Raw genomic sequence first — 16,347 nt, forward strand, 5'->3', positions numbered from 1 at the left:
AATAAAAATCTAAATTGCGAACATTTCGCATTACCAACAGCTAGTGAAATATTTGCTAAACTTTCGAAGTCTCGAGTATTCACTACGTTAGATGCAACCTCAGGATTTGTGCAGATTGAATTAGATGAGGCTAGCAGTTTGTTGACGACTTTTGCCGCTCCATTCGGTAGATATCGATTTCTTAGATTGCCTTATGGAATATCCTCTAGTCCTGAGATATTTTGTCGGACTGTGTCGGAATTATTTGAAGACATTGAAGGAGTGGAATGCTACGTAGATGATTTGTTGATTCATGCAGCGACTAAAACCGAGCACAATAAAATCTTAGAGTTGGTATTGCAGAGATGCAGGGATTGTAATCTGAAATTGAAAGAGTCGAAATGCAATTTTAAGCACTCTGAGTTGAAATATCTAGGTCACGTTATAGGAGATGGTACTATCAGGGTTGATGTCCGTAAGGTGGAGGCAATTACAAAAATGCCAAAACCAGAGTGTAAAGATGACGTCACTAGGCTTTTAGGAATGGCATCATATCTAGCTAAGTTCTGTCCGAATCTGTCGGAAGTTACCACCCCACTGCGCGAGCTAACTAAAAAAGGTGTAGAATGGTCCTGGAGCGAAGCAGCTGAGCAGGCGTTTGAGAAACTAAAATTCCTCGTATCATCTAGCCCAACTCTAAAAATGTTTGATCAAGAATTGCCAGTTACCCTATCAGTTGATGCCAGTCAGTTTGGCATGGGAGCAGTAATAATGCATGCAGGTCAACCAATAGAATATGCCAGTTGCTCCCTTACGGAAACACAGAGAAAATATGCGCAAATTGAGAAGGAGTACCTCGCGATTCAATATGGTCTGAGGCGGTTTCATCAGTACATATACGGGCAGCATGTCATGATAGAAACAGACCATATTCCACTAATTGGAATAATGAAAAAAGGTTTAAATGAGCTTAGCCCTAGATTGATGCGCATAAGACTACGCAATCAAGGATACGATTACACTTTAATTCATAAACCAGGTAGAGACCTAATTTTAGCTGATACATTGTCACGTGCATTTCTTCCTAGCTAGGGTGCTGAGGCTAATAAACTTGAAGCACGAGATCGTGATCAGATTGATTCAATAACCACAGGCATTATCACACAGCCTCTGTTCAAGGAAAAGTTGAGTCAGGCAACGAAACTAGATCCCACAATGCAGATACTAGCGTCATACATGAAGCATGGTTGGCCAATGACTAAACATGCTTGCCTTGAACCACTAAAACCTTACTGGAATGTAAAGTCTGATCTCACAATGCATAATGACCTGTTACTGTACCGGGCCCAGATTGTTATTCCTATAGCAATGAGAAAAACGGTGTTGGACCAAATACATGCTGGTCACTTGGGAGTTAGTAAATGTACTGAGCGAGCCAAAGGTGCAGTTTATTGGCCAGGCTATTTAGGTCAGATTAGAGATTTGATAGAATCGTGTTCTGTTTGTCAAGATCACATGAGATCAAACAGTAAGTATAGCCTTGAACCATATGATATCCCAGAATACCCTATGCAATCGGTTAGTATGGACATTTTCCACCTCGATGGCAATGATTATTTGGTAACGGTAAATCGATACTCGAAGTGGCCAGCCTGCTATCAATTAAAAACTGCTCGGTCTTTAGAAGTCATAGATTTATTAAAAATGCAGTTCATCGACTTTGGTCGGCCTGAAACCTTGGTCAGTGACAATGCGTCATATTTCACATCTTATGAATTTAAATGCTTCATTGAGGATAATGACGTTAAACACATAACTTCCTCTATCTATCATTCACGCTCTAACGGGTTGGCCGAACGCATGAATCAAACCATCAAAAACAGCCTCAGAAAGGCGTTGATATCTGGTCAGATATTGTGTGATGTTTTGGCCACATTACGGTCAACTCCATTGGGTGACCAACTCCCATCTCCGGCAGTTTTGCTATAGGCTCGAAATTTAAGAGGACAATTACATTGCCTACCCCACCAACTCAAGCCCCAAGGACTACATCTAGGGGAAATACACAGTCGCTTTGTTAAAAGACAATCACAAGCTATATTTCAGAACAACACAGCTACCCTTCCCACTGAGTATTGCGTAGGAATGAAAGTTTGGTGTAAACTAGGCCATAGAAAGTGGGCAGAAGGTGTTATTGTTGAACACGCGGAAACGCCTCGAAGTTACTACATCAAATTATCGGATGGCAAAGTTTTCAGGCGCAACATAAAATCTCTGAGACCTAACCGATCTTCTCATGCCTATAATAAAACCTCGATTAATGATCACATTGATAAAAAACAGAGGCTCGTTGAAAGTACTAATTCTGATAGAACCTTGATTAATGATAACCTTGATAAACCACAGAAACTGGTTGAAAGTACTAATTCTGATAAAACTTTGGTTCCGGTCCAATCTGCTCAGCAAAGTCAGTTAGCTGTTGTTCCCAATTCTGTTGACCAGAGTGGCACCGCCACTCCTGCATCGACAGGTGCAACCAATCCTAATCAAATGAGTTCAAGCTTTTCTTCAGTTGTCACTAGGTCGGGAAAAGTGTCCAAACCACCCACTTGTTTAGGTTTCTCTTGATTAGGACAATTATTGTAAGCTACATCCACCAGATTTTTGTGTCTTTTTAGTTAAAAATAAATCATGTTTTGTTTTTGGTGTGGTTTTGGACTAAGAGTCAATTTCTACCAAGAATCAGATTTTGTACAATTGTGTTTTGCAATCAACTCTATTATTTTAAACTGTTATGCAGATATGTTATTTTTCTGTAAGTGTCTGACTTGTGATATTTTAGAGCAGTTTGAATTGTAACAACTAAAAGAGGAAGATGTCACAGTGTGTGCTCACACTGAATGCTAATGACTCTACCAGCCCTACAGTATCCTATTATTATAAGATTAGTTATGCTAGCTATGTTTGGGCTAGCTATGTTTGCCAGTTGCTTACACACATCCTATGCATACAGTTCATTACAGTTCATACAATATAACATTATTAACTTAAAATTCCTGGCTTTATGATAATTATACTTCATTGTTTATTATTTTTATGTAAACAAAATATATCAATGATAGATTTTTTATAAAATGAATCAATGTGGTGGTAGAATTATGATTTACTATTAAATATCTATAAAAATGACAGCAAGATTTGAGCTTTCTAACCCAATCACCAAATAAACTTATACATAATTGATTAAATAACCACAAAAGATTATACAGCTGATAATTTCATGTCAAAACAAAAAAATAATGATCAATAATGACTAGTTGACTTGATCAGGCTGAAGATATACTTATGAACCAAAACAGAAAACAACAAAACATGGCGTTTATAATAATACTAGCTGCATTACCCGTCTACAGGAGCAGATTCACGGGCAGCATAAGGTTTATTGAGAGTTGTCTTTCATACGGTAAAACAACTCCAAATATGCAGTTACATCTCCCTCTTTCCCCTTTCTCCCTCTCTCCGTCTCTCCCCTCTCCTCGCTCTCTCTCTCTCTCCCTCTTTCCCCTCTCTCCGTCTCTCCCCTCTCTCTCCCTCCCTCTTCTCCCTCTTTCTCTCCCTCTCTCTCCCTCTCTCTCCCCCCTCTCCTCCTCGCTCTCTCTCTCTCCTTCGCTCCCTCTCTCCCTCTTTCCCCTCTCTCCGTCTCTCCCCTTCTCTCCCTTTTTCCCCTCTCTCCGTCTCTCCCCTCTCTCTCCCTCCTCTCTCTCCCTCTCTCTCTCCCCCCTCTCCTCCTCGCTCTCCCTCTCTCTCCCCTCTCCCTCTCTCCCCTCTCTCTCCTTCCCTCTTTCTCTCTATCTCTCCCCCCTCTCCTCCTCGCTCTACCTCTCTCTTTCTCTCCCTCTTTCCCCTCTCCCCCTCTCTCCGTCTCTCCCCTCTCTCCCTCCCTCTTCCCCCTCTCCCCCTCTCTCTCCTTCTTTCTCTCCCTCTCTCTCCCCCCCTCTCCTCCTCGCTCTCCCTCTCTCTTTCTCTCCCTCTCTCCCTCTCTCTCTCTCTCCCTTAGTTCAATACAACACATGCAGATAGAAAACATTTTTGGCTTTTCTGTCGGGCGTATGAAGAAACAGTTTTCGGCGTGTGCCTACTTTTGAGCAGGCGACGTATAGCTGGTCATGGCTGATGCAGGGTGGCAGTAAGTCGATAGCAGCTGCTCGCTTTCTTTTTACAATAGCGTATCGCAACCCTCGGAGTACTCGTGAAAGTTCTGTAATAGTAAGTTACAGTAGGCCTACTCGTAGCTGGAAAAAAATTAGTAACTTGGCTGCTGAAGGAAATGAACATGACACACTATCACGAACAGCGGCAAATCCAACGTTATTAAGTAGTGGAGATGTGGCAATTCATATACAATACAACATCGTATAAGAAACAATGACCTTTTTGATGTGGAAATTTAGTAGATGATAAATGCGTTTTTCCAGTGGCTCCAAGAAACAAACGTTTACGTGACCTTCTTGGTACACGTTGGCAGTAAATATTAATTGCATGTAAATAACTACTTGTTAATTTATTTCATTTAATAAATAGTACGTTTGTATAGCTGTATAGACACCTTTGTATAGGCCGCAGAACTCGGGAAAGGTGCTTTTTAATACGGCAGAAAATTTGCGTTTAAAAAGCGTGCTAACCAGGGATTTCGGTTAATGCGCTCGAGCGGTGAAAGAAAAACAACAGAATCGCCACACGCAATCTGTTACCTGCAAGATGTTCTACACAAGCAAATTATATGTGCATGGTTTAAAAACCGCTTGGGAGAGGCTGCTTGAAAACATGGATGACTTGCAAATTGTCATTTACACTGACAAACGCCCTGTTGGAGAGCATGAATGAAGATTCAATGCTAATGTCATCAATGAAATTGCCATTCAAACAGTTAGACGGCAGTTTGAAAGGCGGGATATTGTTCTGCAGTTACGTAGCAATTAACTGCAGAGGATATCTAAGATGCACAGAGCATATGACGCTCTGTGGTATTCACTATTTTTCTGGCGAGGTGACGATGGCTACAACTGTCTGCTGCAACAGAATGACATTTGCACAGGAGAGCAAGGTACACAAAAGGTTTCTGCTATGGATTTTTATGCTAGCGGACTGATGGTTTGTGATGGTAGCTTCAACTACATTCACAGGTGCTGAAAGCTGTTTTTGCAGTTTTCAGTTAACATGTACGCTAAAATTGAAACTGAATGACCTACATTTATCCACCAAAATCATACACGGCTAATAGCTGATGACTACATCGACCTGTGTGATGCAGTGGCTGATGATCGCAATGCAAACCATTTAGGTCACATGGTGATTTTGACCATCGTCTTATACTGGTTGTCCGCGCTGCATGCATGAGCGTACACAGGATGCCATGAAATATGTGTGACATTATGGCAGATCAGACCTTTTCATCACATTTACCTGCAACAGCAAACAGCATCAGATTTCTAATGAATTGCTGCCTTTTCAGCAAAGCTATAACATACATATTATGGTTGCAAGAGTGTTCCACCTAAAACTAAAGTAACTAATGGATTACGTCACCACTGGTGCATTATTTGGCGCTTTTCGGTGCCATATGTGCACCATTGAATGACAGAAATGTTGGCTCCCTCTTGCACACATTCTAATTTGGTTATGCAAGCGCACAAGGCATGAACATGTTGATTATTTCATTTCTGCGGAAATGTCAAATCGAGCGGAATAGCCTGAGCTATTGAAAATTGTCACCGAGCGCATGACAAATGGTCTATGTGGCCAGCTAACTCCTGGTTCACTTTGCATGAAAGACGGCACATGTACCGAAAATAACCCTAAAGCTCTCATTAAGGACACAGTTACTGGCATAGATGGGTATTGATTGTATCATCAATGTTCTGCTGATTATATTTGTTTCACCCAACAACACAAATTGTGAGCTGCTGGAGAGGCCTACGACATCACTTTGGACCATAGATGGATAGTACTTTAATGCCCTTTGCTGTCCAAAGTATTCAATTCACAAATCAATGTCAAATTTTCCAACTCAGTGAAGTCCATCAAATACATTTGAAAATACGTAAATAAGGGTGGTGATGGAGCAGTGTTCGGTTTGAAAAGAGATGGATCCCAGGTTGATGAAGTAGCTCACTATGAGAGTAAAGGATACATCCGTGCAACTGAAGCAATGTGGTGCATCTTCAGTCTCCCTGTTCATGCCCGACACCCAACTGTCCAGCATCTGAGTGTTCACATCGAGAAAGGCTAGAGAGTTTATTTCACTGAAGCAAATCTTCAGCAACAACTTCCAAAATCACATGACACTACCCTTACAGCCTTTTTTCAAGCTTTGTAACCTTAATGATTGTGTCAGGATCCTTATTTACTGCCAATTGCCAGTCTATTACACCTTTGAAGCATTGGCAAAATGCTGGAATAGACGAGGTCAAGTAGTTGCACTGTCTGATCATTGTGGCATATATCGAACTGATGCCCTAGCACGGGTATACACTGTTCACCCCAACAATCGTGAATATTTCTCTCTTTGAATCATGGTGCATCACGCTTTTGGCCCAGTGTTCTTTCAACATTTAAGAAAGGATGAAATTCACGTCTATGCAACTTTCCATGAAGCATACAGCCGTTTAGGAACATTGGAAGATGATGCGTAGTGGAGGGAGGCCGTGGAAGAAGTTTCAACCACACGGTCAGCTGCCCAACTGAGCGAGTTGTTTGCTATTATGTTGAGCACCTGCCTGCTTTCTGACCCTCTTCAGCTGCGGCAAGAGTTTAAGGAGCAGTTGGCTGAAAACATCATTTTTCTTGCGCAACAACTGCTTCAGGATCAACAACTGCTGTTCACTGATAGAATATTCAATATTCAATATGCAAAAAACAACCTCTCAGTTTTTGGACCTCTAAGACCCTTAGAGTGAAGCAGCCTGTTGTGTGCAGAAAAATATTACACAAAACTACATATGACCGTAAAAAACTCTCTCACCATGTTAAAACAAATGAGCCGCTGTTGCTAGAAGAGCAAAAAGCTGCATATCACACAGTTTTGGAGAAAATTGAACAAAAAAGCGACTGTACGGCGTTTCTTCACGAATCAGTTGGGACCGGCAAAACCTTTGTCACTAATCTTATGTTGGTGAAAGTACGAAAGTCTGGAAAAATTCCATTGGATGTAGCTTCATGTGGCATTGCATCTACCTTACTCCTTAGTGGCTGAAATGCGCATTCAGCACTTAAAAGGCCCCCTAACGTGGCCAGAACAGGGAATCATGTATGCATCATCAAAAAGAACGACTGAACTGCCCAATTTCTGCAATGTTCTGTTCTTATTGTGGAATGAGTGCACAATGTTGCACATGCTCGCATTTGAAGCGCTAAAACTTACACTAAAAGACTTGCTTAAAAATAATAGATGTTTCGGTGGGGTAACTCGTTACTTTCTAGAGGGTTCCGCCAAAAATTGTCTGTTGTACAAAGAAGCACACCGGCTGATGAGATAAACGCATGCATCAAATCATCATTTTTGTTGCTGAATGTTGTGCAGCTGCATTTGATACACAACATACATTACATGCCACTATTTTTGGCAATCAAAACAATTGCGCATTTTGTTGGTGGACTGCAGAGCATTAGTGAAGGGCGTTTGCCAGTCAGTGTTAAAGATGGTTGGGTGTCACTGGATGGCTACGACACTTTTGCAGATTTAGCTGAGAAACTTCAAGAGAAAGTTTACCCTAAAATGCGACAGAGGTTCCAAGATGTTGATTGGTTATCTGAGCAACCTATTCTTTGCCCCCAGACTTATGCAGCTGCGGCCATAAACTCACAGCTTTTAGCCCAACTACCTGGCCATTAGAAAACCTTTACTTTTGCTGATTCCTCATTGATTGATGACCCTGCTGTAGAATATCCTGTGGAATTCCTAACCTCACTGAACTTGCCCGGACTTCCTGCTCATAAATTGCAGCTAAAGGGAAGAACACCTGCTACTTCACAACCTTAATCTTCCAATGTTGTGTAATGACACACAGCTTGTTTCGCAAATGTTTTTGCACATAGTTCAGACAAAATTCCATTCAGCATCTAGTAGTGGAGAATCTGTTTTTATTTCAATGATTCCGATTATTCCGACAGATATACCATTTGAGTGTAAAAAGGTTCAGTTTCCTATCAAAGTCCACTTTTCGATGACCATCAACAAGTCACAAAGTAAGTCCCTCAAATTAGCTGGTTTTGACATACTGTCCCCCTGCTTCAACCATGCTCAGCTGTACATTACCCGCTCAAGAGTTGACACAAGCCACAAACTGTTGGTTTAAGCGCCTGACAAAAAAAACAAAATCTGTTATCTGTCTGTAAGTGTTGCGCTGATTAACATTGTGTTATTGTTTTGCCATGCTAGCATTAAATCAACATTGCGTCATTTTTGTGTTATGGTTTGTTCTTCATGTACTGCTATACCTACATATCATCTAAATGCAGCATAACATATTATATTTTTCAGCATATATATATTTTGCTTTCATGAACTTGTTTTTCTTACTGTGTGTCGTAAAAATGCTATCATGTTGGTGTTGTGTTTTATTCTTGTAAGGTGCTAATGCTGTATCTGCCTCATCATCATACTGTCTGTGCTGTTATACATGTAAAATTTACTGATAATAAATTTTATCAGCCCAACTAAATTACTGATGCACTGTTTGTAAATACCATGTCAAAACACGTTATAGAAGAATGACTGGTGAGTCATGATCAGTGTTGGAAGTCTACATTCAATGCAGAAGTGTAGAGTCATGTATGGTGCATGTAGATGTCTTCATTCAATAAATGCTGGCAATAGCTCAGCAGTGCATTGGCAAAAACTATGTAGCATTTCTCAATTTTCCATACTGCCAGTTTGAACAACTTCAGTTTGCCTAGCAATATCAATTTCATTATCAGTTCTTTGTACAAAAAATCACAACTCCGATTTTAGTGGTTTGAGACTGATGCATCTTAGACTATCTGTAAAACAAATTGCAGATTTCCTTTGTTCTAACCCAAAATGATTGACAGGTATTATTGCGTTTTTGTATGTAGTCTAATCAGCCCAACATTTCAGTGGACCGCATAGTTGGAGTTGTTTTGCAATATGAAAGACAACTCTCAACAAACCTCACGCTGTGCATGAATGTGTTTCTGTCAGAGAGTAATGCAGTTAGTAATATATATTATCACACGTTTTCATAAACTTCAGTCTTAAACACGAATTACATTCTGGCAATCAATAGAGATAAGCAACACAAAATGCTTTGTTTGTGTAAATATTGCGCCAAATGTCCCAATAGAATTCACACTATGTAACCCAGGTGGAAAAATTCAATTAGAAGTTACTGTTCGTACGATAAATGTTACGATGCTTACAAATCGATATATGATGAAAGAATAATTCCAAATCAGCATGTGGCTTCTTCTACCGGAAAATGAAAGGTGTTATAATAGGCAACAAGTGGAATTAATTTTAAAATTTAGCTAATAATTTAACTGTTCACATTACACTGATGTCTACAGTATACACTTCTCCTAATTATTGATTGAAAATATTCATCTTTAGGCGATTAAATGTTATGTCTTAATACGAGTCTAGGTTTAAAAAATTGCATACAAAGAAGTCAGTTTAATGTTACACATTATTATGTTATATGAAACACCAATTTATGTAACATGAAACTGACTCCATGGCTCATATTCTAGTACAGACCTAAACTAGCTCAAGCTACTAGCTTTGATTACTCAAATTAAGGTAGATCTGATCTGTCTGTAGATTGAAAGTTTCCAAGTTCAAATAAAACACTAAACATACTTTTTGATAGAGGATTACAATCGGCATAACTAAAAAAGCAACAGATACTATACATACTCCAAACAACCACTAATATTTAAATATTGATACTTTGGAAACTTTAAAATGTTTCGAATTGCTCCAGAATCGCTTAATAGAAATAGAATAAAAAATATGCTAAAGCAAAAAATTAAGTTATATGAGAAGTTTAATCATAATATAATACCTCAACCAAAATTATGGTGCAATATGTTTATTAATAATATGAAAGAATTTATATGACATGTAAAATGCTGGCAGGCAATTTTTGGTTAAATTTTTATTGAACATTGCTAACCATTTTAAAACCTAATAAAACCAAAGACAATTGCATTAATAAAGTCGGAATGCAAGAAAAATTGTGCATTATATCACAATTCATTATTCTACATTACACTTATAATTAGGCAAAATTATACAATAAAAGGTAGTATGATATTATTTACCATTGCGCAGCAAACTAAAATACATTTTGTTGAAATAACAAATAGTATACCACCATTAGATAATATAATGTAATTTACTTGCATGTATCAAGTAATCTACATATATCGAACTATCACATAACACCTTGTAGATAATTCTAACATAACTTAATATTTCTTAAGACAATGCCAAAAAAGTTAGCAATAATTAACTTTGGATAATTTGCTTTATTATGGATTAGAATAACCGACTATGCTAAGACAAAACATAACATGGTACAAAAGTGCAAAATATAATCAATGCACTATTGTTGTGGAAAGTGATCCACTGAAAGCTGAGCCTAGGGCTGAGATAAGCCGACCCGGGCTGTGCTCAGTCAGTCAGAATAACGAGGTGAGAGTTTAGCCAGTCAGAGCCAAGCAGAGCCGAGTAGAGCCAAGCCAAGCCAAGCCTAGCCTAGCCTAGCCGAGCCGAGCTGAGTAGAGCCAAGCCATAGCCGAGCGAGGTCAAGCCCAGCCAAGCAGAACGAGAGGCGGTGCCTATCAGCTATATACTGTAAGCATAAACATTTGCAGTAGAGATCAGAGCTGTTCCGGGCCTGTTCATTGCCTGTTACTTGATTCATTATTGAACACCTTGATGAACTAAGCAGATATATATATGTATTGTACTCATGCATGAGTCTTGTACTAGTGGAGGAAAGTGAAGGTCGCACAAACTTTACACTATTATAAAAATTATTAGCATGTGTACATACAAAATAAAACAGTATACTTTCGCGTAGTAAAATTACAATTAGGTTTGGAGTCATTTCAAAATATGATGACATGTGATGTGAAAAAGCATAAAGAAAAATACTGCATGATATAATATGAGAGGGTGTAATAAAGATCTTAAAATTGAAATGGAAACAAAATTTATTATAAAATAATATAAAATAGTTTGAAATAATCAATATTTTACCATAATAATAATAATAATCAATATAGCTGATATTTTTTTCATTAGTATCAAAGGAAGTCTGAATAAATACAGAGGCAACTTTGCTGTGGCAAATTCAAATATTTGAACTGAAGGTAACTGTTGTGGCTGTAACAACCAGGCAACATACAAAACAATAATTAAAACTATTTACTTGCTTTGTTTTTCTCAGCTACTTGATATGCTACAGTGATGAAACTAAAAAGAATAAATAAAGTGATAAACTAAAGTTTACCATATTATTGGCTGAGTATTTTTTAAATAATGAAGTTAGTGGTAATATCTAGTGATTGAACGGGAAAATCTAGTCACTTTTTGCAAACTATCATAAAGTTATTTAAAGTAGGTTAAAAATCAACTTGGAAATTGCACTAAAAATAAAAATTATGCATTGTCTGTTTGAATGACTGAAATCATTGTTTTTTTTTAAAGATGTTCTTTTTTAATTCTTTCGCGCAACTGTGTGCTACCAAAATTAAGACTAAATTTAATTTTGTTCCAATTAATATAATTTATACTTTTAATATTACTACAAAGTAATAAATCTCAAAGGTTATCATCACTGGTACATTTGAAATAAATATAGACTACCGCTCTGATTCATACATTTTGCAAATAGGCGGTTGTTCTTTATTTTTTTATTTTTCTCAAAAATTTTTACCGCAACTCATTGACTGTTTATCTCTCAATTATAATGAAAGTATTGAAATTATTTAAACAATAGGAACTTGCCTAATTCTGGTTAATAAAGTCTATAGGTTGGTAATATTAGGGAACTAATGGCTACTGTATGAAGAATCTAACACAGCTTTGTTTAAATTAACTTCATGAAGGTGTGAGAATAAAATTTAGTGCACTCAGTTTACTACAAAACAATGATATAAAAGGTAAAAAGAACACTTGCTGACATTTTTAAGTAAAAAAAACATTTTCTGTTGTATAAATAATTTACAACTAAAATAATAAAAAAAAACTTTTTTAAATAAATAATGTATAAGTAACTGTAGCATGACGTTATTATTTCAGTAAAACACTAACAAATTTTACTCATAATTAGTTGCCTATCCAAAACTTATTAACATAATCTCTCCAAATAAAAATTGAGCAACCGGATATTTAAATGTCTTTTACGACAAACGTTTGGTTTGCTTGGAGAATAACAGCTTGTTTTAACTTGGTAACAAAAACAAGAGGTATTTATGAGTGCCATAGCATGAGAAGTATTTTTCATACTCAATAGTAAATGTTAAGAAAAAGTAATGCAATTTAGTTGGCTAAACTTACATTCATGAGCTTTCGCGAAGGTCAATAGTTATACATGAATAAAATAAATATAAATCTGTTTCACATATAAAAAACTCAAAGTTCAATAAAAATTTCAGAGTTACACACTTGCAGAATGTTTTCAGCAAAATTTTGTTGGTTTTGAGAACAGTTGTTTTTTATTACATTATTAATTGTGATGTTCGACATATATGACAAAAAAATGTTTTTCAAGGCCTAATACACACTAATCTAGATATGAAGCTAAAATATAATATGAAGGATAGAACATGAGCAATTGAATGCGGAAAATATATTGTGCTGTTTCCTAGGCTAGTAACAAAAATGAACATAAAACAAATACAATATTGGATGAGCATTTACAAGCGGTTACAGTATTAGCAGGTATAGTAGTAATCTGATATGATTTGTCCAAAACAGCATAGTATATGTGTTGCTGTTGTTAGATGGCATACAGTGGGTTAGGGTTATGTAAATTGGCAAATAAGATGAAGTTTAAAGTTTGTTTAAATGACTTAAGGGTCAGGGTTCATATTTTTCTGGGAAGAGAGTTGAAGTTTCTCAAAATGTTCAGGTTTAATCGGTTGTGATGTGAGGAGCTGGGAAGCTTACGCTAATTTCTGGTTGTATGTGGATTTATTAATTGTTCAAAGGCACCAGAAAGGTAAGTTGGACAAAAAATATTATTTATCAGAAAACCGGAGAGGCAGGTAAAGTAGATTGAGAGGGCTGGCAGAGGTAGTATGGCTGTCTTGTTTATTATTAAATGCGTTGATAAATTTTTAGATTTCACTTGGCGGTTGGGTTTGATACAGATGAGTCGGAGACCTTTCTTTTGGAGTAGATATAGGTGGTTAGTATGGAGAGTTGAGCTTGTGAGTAATATAGGTGGATTCCGTATAAGAGGTAATGTGGTTTAGAAAGCCTCTTTTGGCAAAACTCACCTTCTAGTCAAACAATTGTCTAATAAAGGATAATCATCATGTTAGTTGAGGGTGTTATCTTCCTAAACACACAGTCGATCAAAAATGTCCCAAAACTCGTTTCTTGAGCCTAAAATGTTCAGTTGATTTTTGGTTACTTACCACCTTTGACTGAAGTTTACGTTTCATTTACATATAAAATTGTTGCAATTTGGTTTAATTTTGTAAATTTTGAGCTAAAATAAATGTCGAACCACACATGAGCGTTTTAGCTTTAATAGATATATTTACATGCGCATAAGTATCATCTTAATAAGTTGAGCTAATTAGAAGTTGGCTATAACCAAGGATTGAACATTCAACTAAAAATACATATCCATGGTTGCAGTGTTGTTGAATGCTGTAAAAACTTAAAGTTGCAAGACAAACTGTATTGCGTCAAAAAAAAACCTGTTATGTTACTGTGTTGTGCCTACTTGTGTTTACTAACGAGGACTTGGCTGTGTCTCTTCAATCTACTTTTTGTTCAATGTGACTATGATCTGGTAAAAACCCAAATAAAATGTTCGCTGCTAGGTTAGAAAAAAAAGAAAAGTTGTTGAGGCTTTTGGTTAATAGGTTGGTACAAATGTTGTCCAAAATTTTAATGTCACTACATATACCTCATCAAATAATTTTTGTCTTATATATATTTATTTATTCACTTGTAAAATTCAGAAGTGTTTTTTAAATGGTTTTTTTTGCAGAAATTTTTACTTTATCACATTTCTATGCTAAGAGAAAATGTATGTCAATGATATGCACATTCATTAAAAAACCCAAACTTACTTGTAGTTCAATTGATAACCTTACAGTTTGAAGTTCAAATAATAGTTTTGCAAAAAATTTTTGCTCTGAGATTTACAAAACATTTGCTGCTGCATAATTGGACTACAACAATTTTACTCGCAAATAAAAATGCAGCAATAATATTTTCTACAAAGTCGAGTGTTGTTTTCTAAATGATGGATCACAATAGGTTAGGTCACAAAGGGTTAAATAATTGTCTTTTCAGGAGACCTAATTTTGAATAAAAGGTAACGCTAAAAATTGTTCAGTTTAAAAATTTTAACACTAATTATAAAATTTGTATGCTGTCAGCTTAAACAGCTGTAATAATTTTTAATCGCAAACATACATCTTCATGTTAATATTTATTTGAGGTTTAGCTTTAACCAAAACATATTTAAACAGTATTTTCAGTTCTCACATCTCACTTTTTAGATTAAATATTTTTGCTACTTATTTTGAAATTATAAAATTTTTCTAATATGTCAATCAATTTTAAACGGCACCAACTGCCCAACATCATTTGAAGTATAACTTCCTTAAAAAAATACCTCCCATAATGTAAATTTTATATAATGTACCTGATTATTGATAATTTTTTTCCTTTTTCTACGTAAAAGAATCCACAAAACGTAGAGTTTCGAGTCGGACCAGTTCTAAAATTTGATATAATAGCATTCTATCTTACCACATTTGAAAAATAAAATATATGTGCATACTATGTCATAACTTTATACACATCGTTTTTGTGACATTTGAGTTTGTCGCGATAGGTCACCAGATGTGTCAAAGACAGATAATACGGCAGCTGAAAAATTGTTCATGAATACTTACAGGCGACTGATTGGTGATAAAGTTTATGTCTACCAATCTTATATTATTTTACTGACGTTATGAATTGGAGTATCTGGAACGTTATATTTTATCCTAACCTTGACCATTGGATACAGGAAGACTATAAACAAATAATTGTTTTATCCGCATACTATTAATAAGGGAGGTACAAAACTTTGTATTGTAATATATTTTAAAATGTGTTAAAAAGCTACTGTAATATATGGTATAGTGCCAGTAATGTAAAATGCTTGAGCTTAAATTACATAATGAATTACAAGCACCACATTATGAAATATAGTACAGTGTTTGATTATCAAGAATATGAAAAAATATATAAAACATAAACAATATACATTATATATTGTTTAATACTATTGACAATATTTTATTTTTTAAAGCAAGTATTGAGACATACATGTATATATACAGATATATATACATATATATACATATATATACATATATATACATATATATATGTATATATACATATATATGTATATATATATATACTTATATATATATATATATATTTATATATATATATTTGAAAAATTCTTGCAAAAAAGGTAAACTTTTAGTATTTGTGCTACAAAGTTGTTTCGTGCGAAGCACTCATCAGACGCAATTGAACCAAAATGAAAAGCTTTACCGAATGTGCCAAAATATCAGAAATGGGCTCGCTGTGTTAATCATGTAATTAAGTGCTAAGTGTAACCGAAAAGATACCTCCTAGCATATCTGCAATTTGAAGTCAATTCATTTCTTTTATTTAATGTGCCTAAGTGTGGTTTGCATATTATGAAGTATTTTTCAAGTAAACCTAATTTGCATCATTTTGTTTTGTTTGTATATGGTTGTGCTTGAGCTAATATTTTCCATGTTATGTTGTATGTTGAGTTGCTGTCTTTTAACTTCCAATTGTGCTTGCTCAATTCTGTGTGGTGTTGTTTGTTTTTGTGGTTAAACGAGGATTTATGGTTTCTGTATCTAGTTTTAAATTCGGTTAAGCAAAGTCCTATGTAGGTCGCTACGTGGTTGTTTGTATTGTTGCTCACTGTTGCTTGCTATATCACATTTTTGGTTCTGCATTTTCCTTCCAAAAGGCAGTTGTTTTTTTGTTTGCAGTTGCAACTTTTTTCGTTGTCTTCTCTTTGTAGTGTGCTAGTTTTATTAAGGGTTTTGTTGCTTGCA

The sequence above is a fragment of the Watersipora subatra genome, chromosome 6 (assembly GCF_963576615.1).
Source record: "Watersipora subatra chromosome 6, tzWatSuba1.1, whole genome shotgun sequence".
NCBI classification, from domain to species: Eukaryota; Metazoa; Bryozoa; class Gymnolaemata; order Cheilostomatida; family Watersiporidae; genus Watersipora; species Watersipora subatra.